The 20,373-nt window shown below is 36.7% G+C and overlaps 1 protein-coding gene across 2 annotated transcripts in view; it reads left to right on the forward strand.

Moving 5' to 3' along the window:
- The window catches only part of RapGAP1 (Rap GTPase activating protein 1), a 303,995-nt gene that overhangs the window by 6,145 nt on the left and 277,477 nt on the right, over window positions 1-20,373 (forward strand). The gene's annotated exons all lie outside the window — the stretch shown is intronic.

Raw genomic sequence — 20,373 nt, forward strand, 5'->3', positions numbered from 1 at the left:
ACAATTTCCCCTTTCCTTAGCAATATGGATTAACAAAGGCAATTCCAAGACGCTTACAATCTATCCAAGTGGAAAATCAAGCGAGATTATCTTTGAATCCAGAATTTCGGTTTCACGAAATAGCGGTGTTCGTAACTTGAGTTTACATTACTTACCGAACCCAAGTCAGGATTACATTAGTGCAGTTCTGATATTTATTGCCGGATTAGGTGGTTATATAGACAGACTTATCTACTTGTGTAGGCTTCGTAGAGGTGAATTATTTGTATGTGTTTGTAAATTTTAAAGTGGCAAAAGCTTTTAATTCGTGGAAGCGACAACTCGTTGGCGAGTGGAACCTAAAATAGTGCTGTTTCCATAGATGATGGAAAAAACGTTATCTGTGCGTGTCACCCTTTCCCTCTAACGGCCCCGAGAGACCGGGTAAATGAATTTTGCTTGAGAATGAGATACAAGATTTTTTAGTGTATTAAAAATTTGTTTATTAAAAACGGAAAGTGAAAATTTTAAATCGACGATTGAAATGATTATGAAGTAAGGTGTGGCCATGAAGTTAATAATTTTTCAATTTTCTAGTTTCTTATATAGTTTATTTACGCATGAATTTGCCTCAAAATTTGCCCTAAAATAGAGATTTTTCAAGGGCCATAACTTTTGAAATAAATACAATTTACTTTGTTTTAGGCCAAGGATAGTGGAGAGATAAATCGATATATAACTTTGTTATAGATCTAGAATAACAAAGAATAGAATAATAGGCGTAATACGTTTTATGGAGAAGCGCGTAAGAAGTGCCACCTTAAGAAAAGTTTCCCGGCGCACTTACTAGGACCTCTCCACACAAACGTAGTTTGGTTCTTATTTGACCAATCAAACTCCCATTCCCTTTAGACAGTCAGGCAGGCAGACACTTGCACATTCATGGAAGTATGGCTTACCAAGTGTTTTTAGCTCAGTTTCCTGAAGTGTGACTGACATCGATATAAATGACAAGATATGCCCAAGCGAACAAATTTTTTTACGATTTTGGAACCAAATAAATCAGCGCCACCTCTTAGATACTTATGAACGACCCGTTTGAAATCCAGACGTCATCGGTGCCATTTTGTTTGGTCAATGGCAGTGTCCATACGAAGTAATATATAAGTCAATGGACTCTGACAAAAATTTTGTTTCGGAAGATTATATTATTTGCAAAGAGCTTCAAAATTGTCTATTGCAGCACAAATATGAAACAAATTAATGCCATCTTATTTGCTTACGCGAAAGCAATTTTCTTTGATTCAAACCAAATAAATCGTGAATAGATCAAGAATAAAGAGATTCGGAAATGAAAGGCTTGAACTCTATTCCCAAAGGAATGAATTGTACCATGCCGTACCATTGTACAGCCAATTTCGGCTGTGGTTACTTTAGGGTGAAAAATACGAATCGGATTCTCGAAACCTTCGCTTGAAGAGGTACTTATAATGAACATTTCTGACATTCTTTAATGAATAACTTTTGTTTAACTCTCATTTTTATTTTTAGTGTTTTCCTTTTTTAAGTCAAGGAGAATGACCTTTAATTCTATGCGCAATCAGAATGTTTGTATTTTTCTTTATGCTAAAGCGCAACACGCATCTGTAGAGTAAAGTGGAGCAGAAGTGAATAAACTTTTTAGACAAATACACAAACTAAGCTTTATTTTGTTACACTTCATTACTTTATGTGTATATTTTCTTATTCTTTTCTTGTACAAAATCTCGCGGAACTCTTCGGTTTTTCGGGAAAATTAGCCAATTGTCCCCGTAAGTAGTTTCAACATGCTTTGAACATCACTATAAATAAGTATCCAGCTGCTACTCATACTGAAATATTTAAAGTGGCTCTTATTATATCAATCAGTAATCAATATACAGTATTAGAGATACAGTATGCATATTCATCGACTAATCAAGGATTCTGAGTGATGATGTATCGGTCAAGCACTCAACGATGTCACCAATCGTATTTGAATGAGACTTCAATTAAATAAATATTGCATATTAATCCGTATTTGCAGTGCGTATCAAAACTGGATTGGATAAAACGTATAGATAAGTGATCAATAAGTTAGAAATGAATTAAAAAACGGTGATAGCCATTGAATTATTAATTACTTCGTAAGGACAGGGCCATTGAACAAGCAAAATGGCACCGACTCATTGGTCCTAAAATGTTTATTTAGCACCAATGCAACCTCAGTGACGTCTGGATTTCAAACGGGTCGTTCATTAGTATCGAAGAGGTGGCGCTGATTTATTTGGTTCTAAAACCGCGAAAAATTTTGATCGCTTGGGCATATCTTGTCATTTATATAGATGATGGTGATAGCCTAGTAGTTGAGACGTCGCGTCGGGTCCTTATAAAGAGGGGTCGGGTTTCGATCCCGCACCTTTAAGTTTTATTAATATTCTTCTGCTTCTTCTTTAACGTAATGGTAAATAAAACTAATTATTATGAGATGACTTCACACAGGAAATGATTACGCGATATTAAAAGTATTTCTTAGGCGAAACAGATTCCATGCGAAGTACGTGTGTTCAAATATTTAGTGACCTAAGCTCTCAAAAAAAACTAATAAAATAGTAGCGTGCGAAAAACGATTTGCATGAACTTATGCTACAGTAACTAAAACTATTGAAATGTACTTAAACGAAAACAAACCTTATATTAAAACAGAAAAGCTCAATTTCGATTAGAGATTAGACAATAAACAAGAGAAACTTCTGTTTGAGTTCATAATTGGAGCGGTTCAATTTGGGTATCCTCATCGTCCTTATCGTAATCAAGTAGGAGGACTTGCTATTAACAACGGTTCTTTCACCAAAAACAAACTTAACTGATTGTGAATTTTTCTGCAATATAAACTGGAATTTCCTATTCAAAACCATGTCCTAGAAATGTCCCCCGAAGCATGTTTAGACATCCATTAAAGTTACTAATGACCTATGGAAGGACGTAAATCACATTGTAGGTGTTACTTTGAATCCTATATCTATTGACGGAAGGTCTTTATCACTTGGTAATTTGATATTAAATTTCGCACTCAAGGCTTGTTCGGTGGCAGAATACGAAGTTAGTATTCGCGAAGCAATTGGCTCTAAATCAATGTGCATTGTCGTATCTAAATCAATAAGGCCGATATCGGCTGGATATTCGTGTGCACTCAATTTCTCTTTTTGAGTTATGCTAACATTTGACGACTCCCCTGGCGCAACGAGTTGAATTTTAGAATATAATAGAATAGAATTATGTTTATTCGAGGTATATAGGTGGTACATGGTGTAGGCAATATCGTCCTGTGCAGCAGTGCAACACCTCGAACAGGTAGGCCACTCAGCTTGTGTTGAGACGTCGGGCCCCTCAGACACAAAACCTCTAGAGCAAATATCTGAGGTACCAGACGCCCCAACGCTGATTTTCAGTGACCGCCTTTTAAATATTACCTAATCGTCAGTGGAATAGAATATATAAAGTTGGCGAGTAAATGGATAAATAAAATGAAATAAAGTGTTAAAAGTTTTTAAATTTAAAGTGATTTAGGATATAAAAGAAGAAATAAGAAATAATACATTGAAATAGATGTTGTAAATTGTAAGAATAGGAAAATTGTACGATAGTTTTTTTTTTGTATAATAAAGAAAATAAAAATAGGATAGCTCGCAAGGTGTGGATGAAAAAGTGAAATTTGTTAAGATAAATAAATTAAATAAATTTTGACTAAACCTGTAACTTTTGAAAATTTTCACCATGAGGATTATATTATTGCCTAGATGATGCCGGCTTCATGATCGCGTGGATTTCGGTTTTACAGAATCTACTGAGAGATTTATTTTATAGCTTGATAAAATATCAGCAAAAAAGTTATTTTTGAAGCACTCTTGTAAATCACTTCAATGTGTTTATTTGTTGGTTAATTGGTTTTTTCCTTCAATCATGTTACAACGGGGCAACGGATTGACATGATTTTTGATTGGTTTAATTTAAAGTTCTGGAGAGTGACATGCTGCGTTTTATTCCGAAAAATTGAAGAATTACCACAAGATTTTTAAAAAACAAAATAAACGAAGTCGCGGGCATTAGCTAGTTATAATATAAAAGGAATAATAAGCCATACTTACTTTCTTCATTACCCGTCGGCTATCTTAAAAAGCGATGTAAAGGCATCTTGATATCAAGAGAATCCCTGAGAATTTTTTACCTCGTGTTAATTAAGTATAAAGATTAATAACATGCGATCCAGACTAATATTATTAGATAGATAAACACGCGAAAGTCTGGCTGTCAGTCTGTGCATTTGTTTGCTATTGTTTTATTCACAGCATGTCTTCTAACCCCCCGCTCCCACTTGTCATATGTCGAGCCCGGAATTAAATCGGATATTTTAATGGCTCATTTTATATGAAGCCGGAATTGTCGGAAACCGATTTTGTGTCAAAATGACGTACTGGCACTGGAATATCAAGCGACAAACGACAAGTGGGAACGGGTGGTTAGTCTTTATTTAGTGTTAGCCTATTTCCTTTAAAATATGGCCTTGGCAAATACATAATATAAACATAAGTATTAATACGTAAGCATTAATTATTATTATTATGTTCAAGCGAAGAAAGACATTCACTATAAAGGAGATCGCACACGGTCCGGTCAATACCCGCAAAAAGGCGCAAAGGGCGCCAGAAGCATATTTTTGAATATTTAGGAAAATACTGGTCATTTCTGTGTTTTCACGGATGCGCGTGAACTGTGCAACAGCGGATATCATGCGATCATTAAGGTTGAAACTTGATGCAGACGTCAACCGCAATTTCAGCAAGTATTGAAAGAAGAAGAAAGAAAGAAAAACGTTTATTTTTTAAGGCTGTACCACACATTACCATTATTAGGTTAGGTTATCCCGGCGCCTCTTATACTTGAGTAGTAAAGTCAAAAGACCTCAAGTAGAAGAAGCGCCGGATCATCTTATATATATTCGGATATTGGAAAATCTTCCCGTGCGCCTTATACAACATTGACGTCTTTGGCTGCTCTTTCTGCTCCGGCACTTATTACGGGTCGTCTCTTGGTATGCGATCACCTTAAGTCATCATTTAGATCAAGCAGAATAAATTGTCTAAAGTGATGACTATCTGAACATAAATTGTGTGTAATATCAAGTTTATTAGACGCCCGTTCCAGTTTCAGTGTAGCTAACAAGCAGTTACCTAATAATCAGTGTACAGTTCTACATTGATATCATCAACCCAGTTGCTGAGATAGGCTTAACGCAAACATTCCTATCCAGTCAGACGAGATTTAAAGGCCCCTGTACACTTATAAGAACTTCAATACAAATAGATACGCTCACTTTAGTGACTTTACCGATGAGTGAACGCAAAAGAAATTTTAACACCCGATTGTACGTAATATTTTATTTTGTAGCCGTAAGCAGAAGCTGTGATAGCCTAGTGGTTAGGACATCCGCCTCCTAATCTGAGGTCAGGGGTTCGATTCCGGGCACGCACCTCTAACTTTTTTGCCGCGACGTGCAGTGACGCGCAGCGCCGCTTAAGTGCGTACAGACCTTTAAAAGCCAATTATTACTTATTTGCATTTTAAATGCCATGTTGAAACAATTCCTTTTAAACTTTAATTTACTGTACTTTTATCTTACAACACAAGTTTGTGACGACAACAACATTATTTTAACATTTTACTATACCTAACAATTTATGCGCAGATAGATTATCAAAAATCCCGTAGGAACTCTTTAATTTTCTGTCATAAATAGTAGCCTATGTCCGTGTCTGGAATGCAATTTATAAACTCTTCAAAATCGGTTAAAATAAATAATAAATAATTTGTAGAGCATTGTCTTTGTCGTTGAGATCGACAAAACGTCATATAGGTATGAGTAAATGAAAAATATTTTAACAGAAAAATATTTTGAATGAAAAATGTTTTTATAGACTTAGAATATACAATAATTACAACAGTGTGTTTGTGTGTGTTAGTGTGTGGCTGTGTGTGTGTGTGGGTGTGTGTGTGTGTGGGTGTGTGCGTGTGTGTGTGGGTGTGTGTGTGTGTGTTTGAGTGTGTGACCTAAGCAATGACATAGTAGGAAATAAGAAGAGAAATCAGTTTCCTTTATCCAATACTTGATAAATTAGAGGTTCTAGTTAACTTTATTATAGCTATGTTTTAGTCCAAAGCTTAAATACCGGTACATCGCAATAATTTTCTATGCAATCCCAAGGAATATACCCAAAGTGCTTAATTCATAGCTAAAACGTCAGCTTCTGCCTTTTCAGACCAATCGCAATGTGCCGCCATTTGGGGCATAAACCTACATATTAATAAATTCCTGCTTCCCAAATATATCTACCGATATTAAATTAGTGATAATATTCCCTCTTCAGAATGAGCCAAATTTCTCAAAACCTTAATTAAAACCTGTTCACTTAGGAGCAATGTAACTCCGACGCTCCGAGTGCTTAGTATAAGATTTTACATCTCACCCAACGTTGATAGAATTCGAGATCGAAACACAATAATGTCAGGATAAAATGGACTTAAAGTAACTTAATTTAAAGTCAAAAATTCAGTAGGTACCAACGATTTTAATTTCGCAAGGCTTCCGTTTGGAGCGCTGGCTGTAGATTCTGTGGATGAACGAGGCTTTAAAACAAGGCAGTTCAGCATGTTGATTCGCAAACTCAGTGTTCAACGATGAATAATAGTCACCGAGCTCATTTGACATTGGTTGGTTCTACATTACTGCTTCACTGAGTGTCAATAAAACGATATTTTTAAAACCTTCAATGGATTTAAAAAAATGACAAATGAGCTATCATTAATTGTTGAACACTGAGTTAGCGACTCATCCCTCAGGTCCATTTACTATAATACTGAAATATTTCGCGGCTTGAATTGTTGGCTCGAAGTGAAATGTGAAATCTTATACTAAGTCTATAGAATCTACAGATACCTTAACGGTTCGAATGAAATGGCTCGAAGTGAAATGTAAAATCTTATACTAAGTCTACAGAATCTACAGATACCTTAACGGTTCGAATGCCTTGTATCCCGCGCTCAATTTGTCACAGTTCCCAGGTGAGCATCCAGGAGCCACATTTGAATTTCATGAGCAGGCTTCATCTCGCCAATTAAGCCTTACACCGGCTGCCGTTGACTTATTGAGGGATCTGGCAAAAAATGTACATCATTAATCGTTGTTCTATGGCTTAAGATTGTATAAAGATGATCGCGTACGCTCTGCAGGCCGCAGAACTCTTAAGAGGCGTAAAAGTCGCCGGGTGGCGCCGCAAGAGGCTATTTTATTTTTTAGTACTGAAACCTAGAAACAATGCATGAGCGTCAAAATGACATCATTTCGATGTTAATGAGACATGGTTCCAGCGCAATAGCAATTTGCGGGACTCATACAATGCCTTTACTTCTTGGCTTATCGAAATAAGATTAAGTATGTATTTACTTGCTATCTAGCGACTGTATACTCTTTGCCATTATAACTCTATACTGAAGTGTCTAAAACAGACAATCAAAAGGAATGAAGGCTAATGATTAGTGATAGAGTAATGGCAAAGAGCATGCAGTCGCTAGATAGTAAGTAAACATAATCTTATTTCGATAAGCCAAGAAGTAAAGTCGTTGTACCTACGCATAATCCTGTAAAAGTTTAATCAATCAGTGACTTACAAACCTTAAATCGTGGGGATAATTGTGTTAGTTACACAATTCGCAATCAGCTATCAACAGTTCAAATCGACGAAGACGATTCTCTAGAAAATACCGCTTTCCGTTTATCCACCCTACAATATTCACCTTAGGGTGTGTAGGTACTCGGACTTACAATTTAATTTTATATTGTTTTATTTTGTTAACTTAAAAACCTTGTTTTTCATATTGTATTCAAGTATTATGGGGCTAACATGTATACGTATTTACAAAATCCCCTGATTAAATAAAGAAAATAAAATAATTTTAAGCACGACTGTAATTGGACCTTCTTTTGGTTTTATGTAAATCAAAATCTAAGGCTGAGATCTATTGAGCTCACTTGACTTTACTCAGACCTTGAAACGACAGATTTATGTATAGATATGAATCTATCTCATTTTAACTCGGTCTTCAGTCTGAGCAAAGTCAAAGTAGGTACCAGTGGCGAAATGTCCATATAACACGATTCCCATCGGCTTCCCTTTCAGAATTGGCATATAGCGTAAGTACTTAGGTACTACTAGTACTTAGTGACATAAATGTAGGCCAAAGCCCAAATGCATGCAACGTACTGTGTACGAAATTTATTTGCCTAAAAATTTATAATAACATCAAATAAAATCTATGCTATGCATCAAGTCATAGTTATAAACAAGCTAATATAATAGTATAGTAAACTCGCAAACAACCCGGTAAACATCGGGTTATGCCTTAGCGCTTTCTTAGCATTACATCTCTTTCATTTCCCTAGGAAGCGAACAACGTCTGTCTTGCTTTACGGACGAGAACCACCAATTTAATTTGGCCCGGTAGCAAATACGAATTTGTAGCTCTGACAGGTCAGACAAATTAGACATGAATAAGCCGCTGCATGCCGGGTTACTGTATTACACCTCCAAATTAAAAATTGTATTCACAGTACTGTTTCAACAGGTACATACTACTATTTTGTATTTTGTAGGGCGCTTTGATACATATTTTGTTTACGTGAAGGTGAAGCATCATGCGCGCTTGATTTTAAAGTTTGTGATTATGTTATTTTGATATACTTAAGTATAATAAATTGGGGTTAGTGACTAATAATTCTAATAAGTGTAAGTTAATATTGATTTAGTTTCAGTTTGGTAATTCAACATAAGAAATGGCATTAAATTCACATAATTAAGTAGATGTTTAGATTTTAGCTCATTTCGTAAAAAAGAACAGGCATATTCCTTTCGAATACAAATGACTGTTCTGGCCTTGTTTTCTATTTATTACATTTGTTTTTGTGTGTTAGCGATTGTGTTTGAATCTCTTTGATTATTATCTTTTAATTTAAAGACTAAAATGGTTAGGTATACTTAGTTTTTGATTTGGTTTGGGTTAAGTGTGTACCTATTTAATAAAGCAAGCAAGCACAGATGTGTCTCACAGCAACATAAAAAGGCTTTTTTCAAAGTCACAAAGATTTTGAAAATACCAGTGCTTTTACAAAATAAATGGTGAATCGGTGACGGTGGTGTGGAGCTGATATTTTTTTAGGTAAGAACATTTTGTTTTGTTGCTCCGGCTTCCCTTTTTTAGATTTTCACCCCTCGCCACTGGTAGGTACGCTCTATAGATCTCAACATTGACATTCGGCTTTTGCGGATCTCAAATCTCAACCCTATTAAAATAGTTGATGCCAAATAGGCAAGTAGGCAAGTACACTGTCCTGTTCTAAATCCTACTGGATCAAGTCCAGTGATATGTCCTAGCACGTATTCCGCACTGGATGTGTCAAAGCGCCAGGTGAACATCACGAAGTCTCATTTGAATTTCATGAGGACAGCGATATAAATTTTCCACTAGATGCGGCGCTTCATAGTAACAACACAGTATAAAAAGACACAGTAGCCCGACGCCTTTGATCTCGTGGTAAATGTCCCGGCATTACTATGGAGATCCCGGGACGCTCGGTACGGGTTACCGCACGATGACTCCATCTAGATGACTTCGTCGAACCTCTAGTAAATAATAACACACTATCCTTACTCTGTGGTAACAATATGTTCCAAAGAACATCGTCGGTGTCCGCACTTCTGTCAAATGTCAATCGTACCTAATCCACTTTAGATGCAGTCCAGAACATAGATAAGTTGAAGCAGACTGTAGATACCAAAGCTTCTTACTCAAATATGATAACGTGAACAGTAAATAATTTACGTAAACTTAATTTTTACAAACGGACTGCGTCTATGGCGGATTATGACTGACATATGTGCGGACACAGATGTTCGTCGGAATATGTTATTAATTATTATAGTACCATGGATTTCTCATAGTCTAAGGTTACTACGAAGTGCCTCATCTTGTGAAACATTTTTATCGCTGCATGAGACGCTGCCTCTCATAAATTAGGCCTGTTCCGCATGCCTTGTGCCATTGACTTATTGAGACGTACCGCGTATAAGGTAAAGAAAATTTAGAATTCAATACATCAAGTCCTGTTATGGTCAACTGCGTTGGATTGAAACATACTCGTTGCAGATTTATAACGATGTAGAAAATAGATAGAAGATAGATAGGGAGTGTACCTACTAATTGGAACTGTTGTACTTGTTAATACGAATAGATTTCTTTCTTTTTTTCGATAACAATTTAGCCCTTGATCTCATCTAGATACAGTAAAAGAAGTGGGCTTAGTCCATACCTTTTCCAAGTTAGCCCGCTTTCATTAAAACCATTGGTATCGTACCGCTACGCTTAGTTAGCAGTAATGAATGGTATTAAAATGTTTATTTAGCACCAATGCAACCTCAGTGACGTCTGGATTTCAAACGGGTCGTTCATTAGTATCAAAGAGGTGGCGATGATTTATTTGGTTCTATTACCGTGAAAAATTTTGTTCGCTTGAGCATATCTTGTCATTTATATCGATGGAGATCTCAGTATTGATTTTTCGAATGATTTTGACACTCTATTCGACTCACGATCCAGACAGATAGATGAGTGGCCGTCAAAAAGAAACGCTTACAGTAATCAATGAATGCCTCTCGATTTTTCAGCAAGCCTAGATTGAAAAGTTCGAGAAAGCTCAACTTTGAAAGAATTCCGATTTTTTAGCTGCGACAGCGACAGTGCATATAAATCGCGATTGTACCTACAGATTAAGAACCGTTAAACTACGCCTGTAACTATCTATCTTCTTCTTCTATATATATAAAATTCAAAGTCCTGACTGACTGACTGACTGACTGACTGACATATATTATATCAACGCACAGCCTAAACCGCCGGTCCTAAAGACAAGGTTATATGTGTTATTCGGTGCTGGTGCAGGGTGCGCGTCCTGATGTTATAATGTTTGTTTCTGAAAAAGAAAATGCGATTTGTTTCCTGTATGCCATGTGGTGTACTATATGTAGTCTACTCATATGCGATTATGTGTATAATGAGTACGTTTTTCTCCTACTCAAACCTGTAGGAAACTGGAGCGAATCGGTTAGTAGGTAAACTTAGATATCGTACCTACTACGTACACCTGACTACTATCTCACCTTGATGAAGGTCATACTGGGTTTATTTTAAATTTGGAGTCGATCGAGAATATTAGATATTACCATGACAGCTGTGTCTGCAAGATTAATTAACCTTTGTTAATCTCGAGACAGTTCTGAATAATTGGGTCCATTCCGCTCTACAATGAATATTTTATTACGTAGGTACAATTGTCCTGTGTTCTTTCGGCTTTTCATATCAAAGGCTACTTTCATTAAGTAAGTAGGTAGTTGTACGCTTAAAAAAAAAAGGTAGTTGTACGCTAATTTTGGTCGTAGAGAAATTTCAAGCAGCCATCGCCCGCTGAGTGACTTTGAACTTTCTTATGAGGCCCATAGTAGGATTTAAGTCTCGGATCCATATGTCATCCAAATGAGTCACTGGGAGCCGCTGGATTCAGGTAGTGCAAGACCGTGGCATGTGAAAGAGACATTATGTCCAGTCCAGACGTCTATCAGTTGATAATGATAATGATGATGAACTTTGATCTATATGATGGATGCGCACTACGAAATTAATTCCGCACCGGATTTTGATACATTTCCATTCAAAGGAGATTGCCCATTTTCTTAGGAGCTTTGCCCCCCCAAATATATAATTGTTATATCACCATGGTTTAAGGTTTTGGCCAATAGTCACTCTGGCTAAGTGAGGATTGACAGACTTCACACACCTTAGAGAACATTATGGAGAACTCTCAGGCATGCAGGTTTCCTCACGATGTTACCCTACACTGTAAACCTAGTGATATTGATTAATTATTGCTTAAAACACAAATAACCCCGAAAAGTTAAAAGTGCGTGCCCGGAATCGAACCCCCGACCTTTCACATAGGTAGCGGACGTTTTAACTACTAGGCTATCACCACTTTTTGCACCCTGAGCGATTCTTGTAAAATATTGCATTGCCGGTTCTGCGTGGGGTCTTGCTACGTAATTTAACTTTGTAATCCGACGTGGTCTGATAAATCCGTTGTAAATCTACAACATCAAGATGCTGACTAATACGTTTAATATTTATAACGTATTTTATAAAAGAAATAGATAATAATTCTCCGTCTATATTATTATAACATTCATTCGACGCTTATGTAAATTTTTCTAGAGCTATTTACGTTTTATCTATAAGTACCCATGCAAAAGTAGTTCTTAATCTAAATATATAAAAGAGAAATACCACTCACTCACTGACTGACTGACTGACTGACTGACTGACTGACTGACTGACTGACTGACTGACTGACTAATCACGAAATCTCAGGAACTATAAAGCCTACAAACTTGAAATTTGGAAGGTAGGTTCTTTTTAGGACGTAGGTGTCAGCTAAGAAACGGTTTTGAAAAATCCCCCCCCCCCCCCTAAGGGTGTGAAAGGGGGGGGTCGAAGGTTGTATGAAAGTCCTATGTTTTTGGAGTTAGAGACGTGAAAATCGACATTTAGGTTATTAGCTTTAAATAATAAAAATCTGTATAATTCAATTTGGGAAATTCCCCCCTTAAGGGTGGTAAAATAGGGGGCAATGTTTTACCTATTTTTACTTGAAATTTGAAATGTAGGCTATTTCTAGGGGGTAGGTATCAGATAATAAAGGATCTAACTAAGTTAGAGGTGCGTACCCGGGAACGAACCCCCGACCTCCAATTAGAAGGTGGACGTCCTAACCACTAGGCTATCATAGCTTACTATATGTACTATAGTTAGGTATAATGTGGAGTGTAGTGGTGTAGGTACCCATTCAGGTGTGGGATTTTATTCTGAGGTGCGAGCTTGATAAGTAGCTTCATTAAGCTCTGTATTCCCTAATGAGATTTAAAAAAGGCCTTTCCCTGTATCCTCGGGCCTTAACGTCCATTCTGATTACTATTTAATCATTTATTTATTTTCGTTGCCCCTTTTGCATCAAATAAAAAGATTTTTTTAGAAGAAGTTTTTTTACTTCAACATAAATTAATTTAACATTATACTTATCGGTTTTAGTAAGTTATTTTTGGTCTACCTAATTTAATTTTAACTCAGATCTATGTAAGGTTCAGATCTATAAATCGCACTGACTTTGCTGAGACTTTATATTATGATTGATTGATATATTATGTTAAAATAAGACAGCGTTATATTACTGACATAATTTTATTATCTGTCTCGTTTTAACTGAAACCAAAGTCTGAGCAAAGTTACTCTATAAATCTTAGTCTAAGTTTTCATACACATTGAATTGTTTAGTAAAAGAAAATTGTTTAGTAGAGTGTAAAAATAATAAGTAATAAGAATAGTAATAAAAATGTAAAGACCACGAACCATAACGTTATATTAAAATTAAACTATTTTGTTACTGTTACTCAATTGTAACTCTCGGTAACTGTACTTATTATAGTAAAAGTTACTCTGGCCGTTATTGTGGAATAACTTGAACAGTTAGTTTAAGCAGTTAATAGATAAAAGCTGGATTGTAATAAAATTAAATGAATCACATAAATGGATTGTTACCACGACGAACTTATTAAAAAAGAATACTTAAGTAAACAACTTACAACACCAAAGTGAATAAACTACGAGTATGAGTAACGCACAACAAATTCTTAAAAATACTCATAAAATAATGGTAACACGTAGACATGCTTCAAATAAAAAGCAGAGAATAATTTAAATAATATAACATAAGTACTATTTTTTGGTAATTAAGTATCTTACATTCTTAAGGTTTCATGTAAAGTACTTTACTTTAATCTACTTCACTTAGGTATGTCTACTCCATTTCGCTCGATTATTTATTTTTCCAATACATTATACTTATCTACCTAATTCATTACCAATAATGAAAGTTGAAGGATACCCATTACCATCTACATACGTTACTTTAATTTTCATCGTGGAACCAAATGCAAATATAATTTAACTTTATTCATAATGTTTTTATTCGTTTATGAGTCAGACTGCCTATACCCTACCTAACACCTGATAGACGATGCAGTCTACCCATTAGTGCGTTTAGACTTTAGACCATTAAAGCTATCGATATGAAATTTGAAATAGAAAAGTTCAGTAGAATTTCATCCCCTCCCCCCCCCCCCCCCCCCCCTCTTTATGTCACTAGAGGTTTAGTATATTTTACAGAAAAACAAACCATCGCATATAGTACGGAGCCCTCGGTGCACGAGTCGCTTGGCCGATTTTTTTATTTTAATATCAAGTGATCAGTCTAATCAGGCTGCCTCAAGCTAAGCTCTTAATCTAATTACGAACACTTTAAATGCGCGTCAGACAAGCTGAATTTCTTATACTATAACGAAACATTTCAGGGGTTAATAATTCAGGGCTCCTTGAATGGGCGACGCGTGCCTTATCGAGAGTCGTACTGCTTGATAAAGGGCTAAAACCAGTCAAGTGCAAGTCAGACTCGCACACGAAGGGTTCCGTACCGTCGTAGAAAAATAAAAGTATTTATTAATAGTTGAATGGCGGCCGGCCCTTTTTAAATTCGCCTTATTGGCTTTTTATTATTTGTCGTTAGAACGGCTATAGAAATACTTTCAACTCTACTCTACCTATTACGGTTAATGAAATACAGCCCGCTGACAGTGACAGACAGACAGACGGACGGACGGCGAAGGTTTGGTAATAGAATCCCGTTGGCACCCTTTTGGTACGGAACTCTAAAAAGTGGCAGTTACACGAGGGCTGTTTCATCGGCTCAGGATAATAGAATACTCCTTCAAGTTATTTATGAAGCCCATCCTTCCCTTCGCCTCATCTATACAAATCTGCGCAGTTTTATTGCACACTCCATAGTCCATGCTACTGCCGGATATGGAGAGCTTCGACGGCAAATGCAGTGCAGAAAATAAGGGGCTTTGTACAGTTGCAATGGACCATTAGACTATAAGAAATTAATGACTGTAAAACTGAGGACTAGTGCACAAATAATGCTCGACATATACCTAATGACGAATTGAGAATCTCTTCTTTATTAAACGACGAAGCGAGCTATAGCTACTAGTAAGTACATGGTATGCATTCGTATATACTTCACTTCATATACGCTAAGTTAGTGTTTGTTCGGGCTAATTTCAGAAACTACTGTGCGGATTTTCATACGGTTTTCACCAATAGAAAGTGGGGTAATCTAAAAAGGCTACCAATAAGTTACCTATTATTCAAGGACATTTTGCGAAAGTAAACTACCTGTAATGATGATAATTGTGAATTAATTTGGAAAAAATCATCCCATCTGAGAGCTTCTGTGGCGTGCGCTGCGTAAATAGTTACACGAAAACAATGTCTAGTCACTAGTGGATCAGTTCCTCTCCCGTGCGAAGCCGGGGCGGATCGTTAGTCACTACTAAAATACTGAATCTCTCGATATGTTATTATATTATTATTCTCGTCGTTTATACATAGTAAACGAGAGGTTGAGATAGGGTGGAGACGCCTCGCACACCCGCACAGCCTCCTCGCCTTAACCCGGCGCGGGATAGCGTGTGACGTGCGCAGGAGTGCGGGGTGTTCCCCCGCCTCATACCCCGATTGCCATCTCGTCCTGTCGCGTAATATACACATAGGTACCTACTATGTAAACTGAATTTAAAAGAATGCAACGAATTCAATTATAAAGTAAAATAATTTGAGCAGACAGAATAACAAGAAACTGCTTATTCGTTCCAACGCTCAAGGTTGCTTTAAATATTCCTTTTAAAAATATGAAGTAATAAACAGTAGGTATTCCGAGTAGATTGGTATTTTAACTATGTATTAAGCAATCTAATTGAAGACTTAATTAAGTCTTTAGTTGGTTTGCTTATAATATTACGTAAGTTCATTTTCTGCTAAATATACCCTTTCTAAGTTGTGATTCTAATTAAAAAGCTGAGGATTAGTTGGTCTAAAGTAAGGATTAGTGATCTGAACTAATAGTGGGTAGGTCATGTCTATCACAGGTTCGTGGAACTGGCGGGCACGGGTCAGACATATTCTGGAGTGAAGACACTGAACGGGTAAGCACTTATAGGACGACCTCTATCCTGGTGGATATAGAGTAATTCCCGTTGACCAAGAATCATTAAGGGTGGTAGCAATGTCTTACAGCACAAGTACTTAAAGAGAAAAATCTGAAAACCGAGTGGTTACATCACAAAAAAAATGAAAAATTGAATTTCTTGTATGATGGCGCGGAACCCATCGTGTGTGAGTCCGATTCGCACTTGACCGGTTTTCTGAGATAAAAAGTAGCCTTTGCCCATCCCTAGGATGCAAGCTATCCCTGGACCCTGTACCAAATAGACGATGGACACGACTTCGTCTAGGTGGATTTAGGTTTTTCTAAATCCCGTGGGAACTCTTTGAATTTTCCGGAACAAAAGGTAGCCTATGTCTGTCCGATGTCCCTGAGATGTAGCTTTCTTTCTTTCTTCGTTCTGGGCTGATTGTCTGTTGTGCAGTGCATGTAAGCTATCTCATCTCTGTATCGAATTTGGTCAACGGATGGACCGTGAAATGCTAGCTAACAGATAGACAGACAGACACTTTCGCATTTATAATATTTGTATGGAGGATTTGTCTACCAAAACTACTTAATTTTGCATGTTACGAGTATGTAAGATATTAATTATTGTGCATGTTGTCTTTTGGCGTAGACGTCGCCGGTCGTTGTAACCACAAACTGTCGTCGTAACAATGGTTACATTGATAAATGTTGTGAATCACTTTTGGTACTTAATTGTTTCACGGTCGTGTGCCCTCGTGCATTTAGTTGATTAATTATGTGCACAGTAATTTTATTGGGCACTGTTTAAGTTTAATTCCGAATGAAAACGTTATGTTGCTCATTCCATGGTCATACCCGGATGTTTGTAAGTCACGTTTTAAGAGACCCAGGTAGGAGAAGGATATCCCAGATAACTGATCTTTTTAGCTTACGGCCAAAATTATAGTCAATATATCCCTAATAAAAAACCCGCAACCTGTTGATAAGCAACGTTATTTGTAAAAAAACCTAAGAATCGAAATCTTGTTCTCGTTGAATGCTGAAGAATCTTTTAAACCATATCCCTACCATGCCATCATACCCATAATATATCCCTACCATTATGTGAATGACGAAAAGGGGTCACGACCCTCAGCAATAAGAACTGCTTACGACTATAAAAAAAGAAAGATTTCTCTAGGAGCTAAAAAATACCTTGTAAAATTAAAAACTAGTAGGTATATAATATTAATTATAATTTGCAGACAAGGTATACAACTCTCGGTTTCTCTATCACGGTGAAAATCAGTTGTTATGAAAGTTCACGGAGCGGTAATGACGTAGCGACGTCATGACCGGTCGAGTGGGAGCCGGGCGAATTAAAAGCCACGTTGCATTGAGGGCTTCCCATTGTTTCAATTTAAACCTGTGATCTACTTACTTTGTAAAAACAATATACTTACTATAAAGAAAGAAATATTCAAAGCTAAAATTTGTACAAAAAAAATAAAAACCGACTTCGTTACATAAACACTAAAAATTGAAAAATAATTTAATTTATTACCGAATATATTATGTATACAAGAGTTAATATAGTTCCATAATAATATTTTTTGGGGTCGGTGCCAATGAGGTGCCATTGTGGAGTCCCATAAAAATATGAAGTCTAGACGATTCGCGCAGCTAAAGCTAATTGGCACCGGCACCAAAAAGTATTATTATGGAACTATATTAACTCTTGTATACATAATATATTCGGTAATAAATTAAATTATTTTTCAATTTTTAGTGTTTATGTAACGAAGTCGGTTTTTATTTTTTTTGTAAAAATTTTTTATTTCTCAATTTTTAGTGGCCCCATGGAATTATGCTATGACTGGTTAAAAATCTACTGTTTACTGGAGTTCCAGTATCTATCTTCGAAGATGTTCATCAGATCTTCACCAAATTGAAATGGGACCAACTTTGAAGTATACCCTTTCAAACAAAAAAAGAATTTTCAAAATAGGTCCAGGCGTTTTTGAGTAATCGGGGAACATACATAAAAAATAATAAAAATAAAATAAAAAAAAGATTCCGACGAATTGAGAACCTCCTCCTTTTTTTGAAGTCGGTTAAAAATAACTAATAAGTGTGTAAATTATTTGCAAACAAGGTAGGTACCTATATAACTGTCGGTTTTCTATCACGGTGGAAATCAGTTGCTATGAAAGTTCACGGAGCGATAATGACGTGGTGACGTCGTCATGACCGGTCGAGTGGGAGCCGGGCAAATTAAAAGCCACGCTGCATTGAGGGCTTCCCATTCTTTCAATTCAAACATATTGTGATCTACTTTTGTATAAACATATTACATTTTCTGTAGACATACGGATTCATACAGAAATAGATGCCGCAACTTCATTTGCGTGAGTTTAGGTTTTTAAAATTTACCGCAATAAAAAGTAGCTTTATGCAATGTTCAAGGATGTATGATCTCTTTGCCAAATGGATGATGTTTTACGTGGATTTAAGTTTCTTAAGAATCCCGTGGAAATTTGATTTACAGGGACAAAAACCTCCCCAGGATGTAGGCTAGCTCTGTATCAAATTTTCTTCAAAAATGGTTTTAAAAAGATTGGCCGTCAATGTTGTTATGATGTGTCTACTCAAACAATACAATTGAGGGGCTAGGGCGGAGTGCCATCGCCCACGGCGATTTTTTAGGGTTCCGTACCTCAAAAGGAAAAAAGGAACCCTTATAGGATCACTAAGTTATCTGTCTGTCTGTCCGTCAGTCCGTCTGTCGTCCGTGTCTGTCAAGAAAACCTGTAGGTAGGGTAATTCCCTGTTGACCTATGGAATCATGAAATTTGGGAGGTAGGTAGTCTCGTAGCACAAGTTAAATTGCTATTGCAACCGCTCAATAAAAATGGCGACAAAAAGCATTTAATAGTCGGTCGACTCTCGAGTCGGAACGAGACTAGCCTAAAAACCGTTTGTGTGTTGTTTCGGATTGACTATGCTGCGTAGGCCCTATTGGCCGCTACCTAAAAACTATCAACCACCTGAATTTATACAATCAATTCAAGATGGCTTCCCCGTAACAGATCACGTGACTTCCGTTTCAAAAGGCGGCAACTACAAGAGCGACAACAATCGCTGCAAAAAGTCGCCGTGTAAGTTCCCTTACGTAAACATACTACTTACATTTTTAAAATATTCCGTTATATCTGAGGTTCATATTTCACTTATTTTACTGCTTCAGTATGAATGACTTTGCAACAGTAAATTACCGAATCGCTGAACAAGTATCTTCTATAGCTACGTGGACACAGTTACGTTCGTTTTTTTCGACGTAACGATCGTTACAAAAATGAAGTTAATAAACGTACGCACATAATTTGTTACGCTTCGCACAATGCTTTGTTCTCTTTGTCTTCACGCACACACACATACGTAGTATAGTCCAGTTAAATAGAAAAGTCCGATGTATAATTATCTGAATTCTTTTAAATTCTGTATCTACTGGGTTTCTCCCTAGCTTGTTCTTTGTTTTACCAAGGCCTACTTAATAACACGTCTTACTATGTAACTTTCCTTATATAAATTCATTAATTTAGTGATAGTCTAGTAATTAAGCCTCTTATTCCGAAGGAGGAAAGGCATTCGATCCCGGGCACGCAACTCTTATCTTTTGGAGTCATGTGCGTTTTATTTTTAAGCAATCAAAAAACTGGCTTTAATCTTGATGAAAAACACGTGAGGAAACCTGTATGCCTAGAAGTTTTCCATAATATTCTCAAAGACATGTAAACTGACTTCACACATATTTGAGAATCTAACCACACTTATCCATCGTGGTGGTTCCTCATTCTGAGGGAATCCTTTTCCAAGAGTGGGCTGGCGATGAGTTATTCAGTTAGCACCATCTGCAACATAAATTCTTATTGGACTAATAATTAAAGTCCACCGCGCGCCGCTCAGGTGGAATTACTGAAAATCCTTTTTTATTGGAGATGGATGGAACTCGAAAATTTCGACAAAATTATTGTGTGTACAATGAACCAAAAGCTTATAGTTTGCTATAATCCGCTGAAATAGATCAAATCTGTATGGTGCAATATGCAGCATGCGATATGCACCGCCCGCCCTCCCACTGCTAAACAAAT

This window comes from Maniola hyperantus, chromosome 19 (assembly GCF_902806685.2).
Source record: "Maniola hyperantus chromosome 19, iAphHyp1.2, whole genome shotgun sequence".
Classification (NCBI taxonomy): domain Eukaryota; kingdom Metazoa; phylum Arthropoda; class Insecta; order Lepidoptera; family Nymphalidae; genus Maniola; species Maniola hyperantus.